The sequence below is a fragment of the Convolutriloba macropyga genome, unplaced genomic scaffold, assembly GCF_964194025.1.
Source record: "Convolutriloba macropyga unplaced genomic scaffold, txConMacr16.3 SCAFFOLD_6394, whole genome shotgun sequence".
Classification (NCBI taxonomy): Eukaryota; Metazoa; Xenacoelomorpha; order Acoela; family Convolutidae; genus Convolutriloba; species Convolutriloba macropyga.
The window spans coordinates 2,998-12,193 of record NW_027449894.1 but is presented as its reverse complement, the minus strand read 5'-3'; the positions used below and the strand labels follow the sequence as shown (position 1 = coordinate 12,193).

The 9,196-nt window shown below is 35.4% G+C and overlaps 1 long non-coding RNA gene across 1 annotated transcript; it reads right to left on the bottom strand.

Annotated features, from left to right (window-relative positions):
• Nucleotides 1-900: 900 nt before the first annotated feature.
• On the bottom strand, nt 901-7,447 carry LOC142355403 (uncharacterized). The gene is made up of 3 exons (XR_012761199.1): nt 6,995-7,447; nt 1,493-1,603; nt 901-1,032 (listed from the first exon to the last, which is right to left on the bottom strand). It is a non-coding gene; the product is annotated as an uncharacterized LOC142355403 (long non-coding RNA).
• Between the last annotated feature and the right edge of the window lie 1,749 nt (nt 7,448-9,196).

The window sequence follows — 9,196 nt, the reverse complement described above, 5'->3', positions numbered from 1 at the left end:
TTTAAAAAAACAATCGTAGGAAAATTTAACATTGCCGCTGTATTTAAGGCAAACCTAGAGCTGTTTTTATTAGACAAAAACCACCTTGAATGAAACATATCAACGCTAGATCTAATTGGAGTGAGGTAAAAAGATTTTTTTCGGATCTAAATGAATGCCCAATTCCTTATCTCGCAATTAGGGCGTTCTGATTGTTCAAGAAACAGAACCAAAATACAGATTGCTGGGCATTCTCAGTTTACGAACTATTTCCCTGTGAAAATATTTGATTTATTAGTTTCTGACTCAAATGGTTGACATTTTGAAGGTATGCGTTTTTCCTGTTTAGCTGTTCTGAATGCGTAATGACAACTCTAAACTTGCTAAATTACGGCGGTAATTTTGGGAGTTTTCCGCCGATTCCACTTTTGAGACGAATTTCATGTCGTTCTCAATCTGGCTCCAGTGTAAAAAATTTATAGCGTTACGAACTCAATAAAATATACCGAGATTTTCATCTAGGAGTGATTGAGTGTGGATGTTTATTTCTTTGACGCCATTTCGGTTACTGTAGCGTTTTTCACATTAATCAAGCTCAGTTTTGGTAACGACCTAATTATATTGTTCTTGATTTCTTAACGATATCTTGAGTTATGAAGGTTTGAAATTATGTCAAATCTTGCGCTAAAATAGAAAATAAACTCATTTTAAGATCCATTTCAAGCTAATACTTCACTTTTCTGGAAGCAAATCTTGAATCACTACTGCCTTAAACTAAAGAATCTAATGAAAACAAAAATATTTTAACTAAATTTTTATTGCATATTTGTAGAGGTTAGTTACTTAATTAACAGAATTAGTTTTCAGTAAAATTTTCTCTTTTAATCTTTTTGAAATTCTGAAATACTTGTTGTGCTAATATGTGAGAGCAACAATTGTTGTGTTGAGCCAGGATGCAGCAATGCTGACGATATGGAGTGAAGGCGAATTCAAATATTTGTAAACAATCCTGCGATCGTAAACATTCCTGCGATTGTAAACATTCCTGCGATCCTACAAACATTTTCGGTATCAGTTTCAATATTATTTTTTTCGAATTGCGATGTTCACTAAACATTCATCAAGAAATGTCTTGTTTTCAATTTGTTTTGCGCTAGTTGTTGACTGCACAAAATTTTGCTTCTTGCAGACAACAACTAATTTTCTGAAAAGAATGAAGAGAAATTGGAATCATTGTAATACCGTTCGTGTGTGTCACCACTTTTATGGTAGTTTTGTTGCTCACTATACGGTCAGGTATAATGAATTTTCAGCGGAAACAGCAAAAGCTTTCCAAAAAATGGTGATCCTTGCGCCTATATATGACAAATAAAAGCAAACAAAGAAGTTAAATTTTTCAATAATGTGTATACGATCGATGAGATTGAACACTTAAATAAAGTATTTTCATTCCATAAAACTGCCGAAAAAATAGTTAGTTAGAATTAATAAGTAAAGTTCAACTGTGACTCACCAAATACGCAAATATGTCTGTTGAAGTCGAATATTTTATTGCCACGAAAGCAGTCCAAGCCATCAATGAAAGCGTCCGATATTATTGCTATGCTATCTGCAACTGCTAACGCTAAAACAGATTGATAAGATAAATGAAGTTGCATGTCAAATAAACACTATTGTAGAACTGGCATCTAATTCAACAATTCATTACGAGCGCCTACCGGTACAAAATTTTGCGAGTAAATTTTACGGGTAAAAAATTTTACGAGTAAAAAATTTTACTTACAAACTTGCAGGATGAAAAGTCAGTTCCCCATATGGAAATTTCAGTCATTGGAAATTGAAGAGTGAAATCGACTTTACGCTGCAAAATAACTTCTGCGGAAGCAGAAATTACTTTATTCTTGTCAGTTATTTATTTATAATTGCACGCCTCCAATACGTAATTGTGTTGACGAGCTTGTTGAATTTGTGGAACGTCTCACATTAACAATCACTTCCTGGTTTCTTATGATTCAAAAAACTTTGTATAAATATTTTTTGTTCGACTGCAAAATTTCTGTCCAGTATCTCTGATACAGAAATATCTGATGATATTTGACATTCGCGGACAGACAACTATGTATCATTTGCAAAACTGTAGTTAAAACCCCAGAAACTGCAACTGTATTTATTCTTTTTTCCTTCACAGTATATTTGTCAATGTCCCTTCCAGAAGTGGCTTAGGAGGTGTCGCATCAAGGCAACATCAGTAACAACAGATAAATCTACTTAGTTGTGTTCGGGTGTAAACATAAATATTATACTCCTTAAATAGTATAGCATGTATGCATTTCATCCTTAGAGGCAATTGAAACTGCGTGTAGCTCATTTTTATTTTTCGATGTGATGTTTCTTTGTGTTGTCGATGAGTGCTTCAGAGTTTCTTGCGAGCTTCAGTCAGTGTTTCTATTGATATGACAGAGTTATCTTTCTGAAACAAAATTTATGCAACTCTTTTTGAGATAAGAAGAAACAGATCAGTAATATCCACTTTAGAGGAAAAAGTGTGAGCATACGAACTGTTTGATCCAAAATTGAGGCGATAGATTTTGTTAATTTGAACAGGTTTGTTGAAATTCGGATATCACAACAAGTTGAAGCAATTACGCCTCCTTTATGTGTTCCTACATTGGTGTAAAGAGTCAGAACCATCCTATTTTAATGGGATTTGTCACCAGGCAAAGATGTAAACCTCTCCAATCAACCAATGCAGTAAATTAAATCAGGCTATCAGCTTTTTTGTTTTGGCAAACGTCTAGTGTTCTGATGCAGCATTGCAAAAGCAAATAGTTTCCAAGTTTGTTGCTATTTGGGACTGGATGTTATATCAAATATCTCCTTCCTGAAAGCACATTTTACTTCTTTACGACTCTTTTTTCAAAATCTGTTGAATTTTGTGTAGAAATTTGAGTTTGGCTCAGATTACTAAAATTTTTCTGATATATTCAACGTAAAATATATGCGTAGGCCCGGCAACATCTCAGGTTTCAGTTAAGATACAAATAACACTCTTAACCTTTTTCTGACAAAAGCTTGTTTTCTTTGATTTATTGACAACGCTGTGAAAAAAGACGAGAACCATCTGAAATAAAAGAGTATTTTCTGTATTTGGACGTTAGAATCCAGTGCTTATCAATTGTAGTGAAGAATGTGCCAGCAAAATCACTCAAGCCACTGCCGCTGATTAACATCAAATTTGTAAATTTCCAGCTGTGTAGCAGAAACTCGTTCCCGGAGAACTCTCTTGCACCTAACCCGAGTCAAAAATAGAAGTTAATCTTGTAAGTTCTTGCAAGATTCTTACAAGATCGTACTAGATGCTTACAAGATCTTACAAGATTAATTTTTTCTCACAAGATTCTTACAAGATTCTTACAACAGCTTACAAGATTAACTTTTTCTTACAAGATTCAAACAAGAATAATTATTTTTCTTACAAGATACTTAGAAGATTAACTTTTCCTTGCAAGATATTGAAAGATTATGTTTCTTGCAAAATAGCCTAGGAACCTAGGTAAAAAGCGTCCGAGATTAGCCAAAAGTGACCTATCCTTACAAGATTAGCTTTTTCTTACAAGATTCCTACAAAATTCTTACAATATTGACTTTTTCTTACAAGATTCTTACAAAATTAATTTTTTTTCTTACAAGATACTTAGAAGGTTAACTTTTTCTTGCAAGATATTGCAAGATTCTGTTTCTTGCAAAATAGCCTAGAAACCTAGGTAGAAAGCACCCAAGATTAGCCAAAAGTGACCTTTCTTGCGTTGTAGGAACACATACCGAAAAAACGACGTCCTATGTCCTATCCTATAGCGTGAAAATTGTCGGCAAGATTATAAAAAAAAAATAATAAAACGAAGCATCACAAGAAAAACAAACGCATCGTATTATCAAACGATAACAACAAGAAAACCAGAGAAGAGAAGGTCCTTCGCGATGTTGCTTTTTTTCTTCTTTTCAACCTTTTTGCTTTTGTCTTTTTCTATTTTTTGAACCTTTATTTGATTTCTCCTTTGATGTCCTTTCCTCGTCATTATTGTGTGGCAAATCTATAATAAAAGAAAAAACTGAGCGGCACAAGACAGCAAGAAAAATTCATTGCTAAAGGTGCATGGATACCCCCTCCAGAAGCAAGTCTAGGAAGCCAAAGCAAGAAATGGCAACAGCTAAGTCCAGCAAAGCAACACGTAAGGACTGCGGCAGACACCTAAGTAGGCAAGCGCAAAAAGTCTAAAGCTTTCGTTGGTGCAGACAAAAATGAGGCACAGCCAAGCCCCTACCAGAGAACCTATTCGAGGGCCTTTCGTGCGCGCTTTTTTTCATCCCTCCTTTTTTTGTTTTTTTTTGAAAATTTGCGGGCACATTTAGTACCCGCTGTTTCTTTAATGGTTTTCTTCTCATAAATTAATAGGTTCTCTGTTAAGGGATTGAATGTGACTCATTTTTACTTGAGTGATTTTGCTTGCACATTCTCCACTACAATTGATAAGCATCGGATTCCAACGTACAATTACAGAAAATAATGCTACGTTTCAGATGCTTCTCTTCTCTTTTCAGAGCGGTGACAATAAATCAAAGAAAACAATCTTTTGTCAGAAAAAATTTAATAGTATTATTTATTTCTTAACTGAAACCCGAAATGTTTCCGGGCCAACGCATGTATTTGACGTTCGATATATCAGAAAAAATATACTATTCTGAGCCAAAATCAAATTTCTACACAAAAATCAACAAATTTTGAATAAATAAATGGCATTTGTTTCAGAAAAGCAGTATATAATACACCGCCCAGTCCTATATCGCAAGAGACCTGGAAATTAACTGCCTATGTAATGCTGCATCAAAAAAGTAAATGTTTGCCTAAAAAAGTTGCTAGCTGCATTTCATTTACTGCGTTGTTTGAGTGGAGAGATATATATACATATTTTGCTGTTGACAAATCCCATTTACACAGGATGTTGCTAACTTTTTACACCAATGGTGAACGTGAAAGAGGTTTAGTTGCTTCAAATTTTTGTGATCTCTCAATTTCACCAAACTTGTTCAAATAAACAAAAACCATCGCCTCGATTTTGGATCAAACAGTGTTGCATAAATGAACTTCGTATAAGCAGTAGAAACACTGACTGAAGCTTGCAAGAAACTCTGAAGCAATCATTGACTACATAGATAGAAATTCATCACAGCGATAAATAAAAATGAGCTGCGCGTATTTGGTGCACTTCATTTTGTCTAACCAATATAGTTGAAATTAATTTTCGTACTCAGGACTTGAAATGTCTAACACCTGATGATTTTTCTTTATTTTAACAAGTTTGTTGAAATTCAGATATCACAAAAATTTGAAGCAACCACACCAATTTTTCGATAAATCGTAGAGCACATAATCGGAGAGTTCATTATGGCTGAGAGTATTACGCCAGCCAGCTCCGATACACCGGTTCTGTTTAACTCTAATTTGATAGATTTGTTGCGCACAGTACTCCAGCTCAATTCGGCTCATTTCACTCGGCCGTACTCCGTTTGATTCGCCCAAGTTTCACTACGATCCTATGTTTATCATTAAACAATTATAAAGTACAATATTTTAACTTTTAAAAATCAGGTATCATTTTTACCTCGTTTTACCTTAATTATGGTACCACACTGTTTCATTAATCGTGTGTCATTCCCGTTATATTACGTATTTTACGTTTTTTAAAAAACGCGCTGAAATGACATCTCTTGTTGTTTTTCAGTTAAATTTTCGTGGATAATTGGCAAGTTGTTTCAATCGATTTGATGATTTGGTTATATCTGCTTCAATTATGTGAAGGATACGTCTGGAGAAACCATTTTATTTGTTTGGTCCATGAATCTTCGACAAGGTTTTGTAGATTTTGTCAACTAAATTGCTTTTCTTCAAGCAGAATTGCTTTGACGTATAGAGTTTGAATTATTCTAACGACTATTTTGATTTGATTTCTCCGAGTTTGTCGGTGTTTCGTGATTGATTCTCCTTACTTTTGGCTTTCGTCACCTTTTGCGTTTTACGTTTTCTCCCTTAGAACGGCCAGCAGTCTGTTTTCCAGTGACCGGCCGTCAGACCGAGTATGACAGTTGCTAACCAATTCGTTAGAGCGGTCGTCTTACAGCCCTCCGTTCCCTTCAACGGTTTCCACTCTTTCCTATTATAATTTTTCAGCTGTTCGCTTTCGTAACTCTGTGTAACTTTGCTGTCTGCCAGCTTTTCACTTCTGACCTCACAGACGTGGATACTTCCGACCGATTTTTGATAGCAATCTCGGCAGAATGACGGATACAAAAATAGTTATCTGTTCATTTTTGCTTCCTGGGCTGCAAATTTCTTCAAACGCAGTACTCACGAAATTTTAGTATTCAGTTGCATTTTTCTTTTCTTAAGCATTATTTGATTTTTTTCCGATTATGCTCTTCCTACGCAAAGATCAGCTCCAACATCAACCCTGTTTGCGTTCGCCAAATTGCGTTTTCCATTTGGTAGTACTGGAGCGAGCTTTTTCTTTTTTCTTAATCAAGCAAGGTATCATGACCGACTCTTAGCCAATTTTACGTTTTGAACAAGTACAGATTCAATCATTGAATATGTTTCATTCATCTTGTGCACAATTTGAACTTGGTTGTTTTTCCCATATTCGAGCAGTTTTCAAAAGCAGCTACCAGATTTAAATTTGCATCAATTGTATGTTGGTATGGATTATATGGGGAGGAAAAGGGGAGGATTTATGGAAAAGGGGAGGATATTCTTGAATAAAATTTGAGCGGGCAATATTTTGACCAATCAGAGATTAGCATTAACTTTCCACAAATACACTTCTAACCACAATGGTATAGAAGGGGAGGCGATGGTAGAAACGATCCTGTATGTTTAGTCTAATACAATGAAAAACTCAATTTGCATATTCTCCAAAATAGTATCAATTTTTGATTATAGAATGTATGAGCTTAAACCAACCTTTTAAATAAATGTGAGCTGCTGTTTTCCTGTCACACCGTCTCCAGACGAAAAAGGATAAAATATTTAGAGCCAAACCAACAATTCCTAGTGCGAAAGTAACATACGAAATGTACAACGCAGCCGGAACATCATGGCATTTTAAGTCACCCATCAGAAAGTTATAAATCAAAACTACCTGTTATAAATGTAATCACTTGGACCAATTAGTGTTTGAATCTTCAGGGGAAGTTTGTTTTACAATTTGTTAGAACAATTGTTGGATATTTATTTTAAATTTCGACATGTGCAGTAATATTTGCATCCTGTTAGCTTATTACGTTTGGTTTTACCAATGCAATGTTTAAGCATTATTTTGAGCGCACTGTGCGCTAAGTTAGCTTCGCTATTGTTTGATATCACACGACGGTCGTGTTTGAACAAAAGTAGCTTTGATAATGTATGGTTTGTTAAAGTGGGCTAATGATTTGTCCAGCAAACAAACAAATGAAACGATAGTTCGATCATCGATAATCACTTGCATATGGTATATAGGTACATGTGTCTAGATTCATCGGCCATGACAAACTTCAATCCTGACATCTTAAACTCTAAATGACCGAATTGTTTGCTGTAGTGTCGAATCATCGATCTGAACAAATAAGTGAATTCAATATCAATCCCCTCCCCGGACCTGTGTGTCATAACATTTCAGTAATGAATCATGGAATTTCCATTATGAATTTTTTCATGGCCAGAGTTCTGATCATGGCACTTTATAGACATTTCATGGTAAAATTCATAGTAAAATTCTGACTTTACTCTGAACATAATGGAATTCAATTCTGTATTTATCATGGACATAATGAACTTTTGCCTGTTTTTCAACTGAACAGCATGAAAATTCGCCATCAACAAGGACTTGTAAAAAAAACTCCATAGGTAATCGCAAAAAGTTAATTTACCAAAACTACAGTTAATTAAAAGAGGGGCACATTAAAAAATAGTCAAACTGATTCACATTCGTAGTTCATTAAAACTGATTCACATTCGCAGTTCATTGAAACTGATTCACATATTCGCAGTTCATTGAAACTGATTCACATATTCGCAGTTCATATTCTGGGTACCGTTGAAAAAATGGGAGGTAATTCGTTGTGACATTCGTCCCAATTCACCTGCACCTTGCATCTGACCATGAATTGCACATACTCATCACATATAATTATTCTCCTTTTCCTCAAGTCATCTTCCCCCTCCACACAACAGATTCGAAACGCAACACGAGAACGTGAACGAATGTGAGTGTCCATCATCATTGTTCCATCATACTACAGAGGCCCAACTTGTCAGAGCCTCTTTCCCAGATTGACCTGCGGTTTTTCCACTGTCAGACTGGATAGTCAAGAGACCCCACAGAATATTCCTAAAGCAAATCTAACGCAGAACAAAGTTTTTAGAAAACTATATTCTAGAAAACATTTAAGATTAAATAAAACATTTGGGTCTTTCCCATTATAGCCCCCCATGAAATTATAGCCCCCCCCATTATGGTATAATTACCATGATTGGGGGGCTATAGGTTATCTGACTTAACAAAAACATAATAAAATAATAAAAACATCATTATCCCCCCCATGTTGAGGTGCTATAGTTATCGTTTTAATCCAGAAAATGAGCAAATGTCAAGTTTCTCTCCTGAAGCTTGCGGAACTTTCTGCAACAAAGAAACAGCATTCGCAGACATTAGCAAACAGACTATGCAGACTGAAATGACCTCTGATCTGACCGTTCCAGACGAAAGTAACCTCTGATCTAACTAATGTGCGCTCAAAACACCGTGTGCGCTTGAAGTGCGCTCACAAACATACATACCATACACACATAAATACCATACACACATACATACCACACACACACACATACCACACACACATACATACCACACATACATACATACCACACACACACATTTATATAACACAATCAACTCACATCTTCCGATTGGTGCGGGCTTGATTGATGTGCCATTGTCACTTGCTGACTCGCAACCGCCACTTGCTGACTGAAAACCACTTGGTCCGAGGAAACGATTTGCACTTGTCGAGAATTCATGATGTATTGATATTTCAACAAGAGATCTGAAATTGCATTAATAATAATACCATTTATAACATTAATCACTTTAATAATGTGATTGATGTGCCAATCAAGACAGCAAAC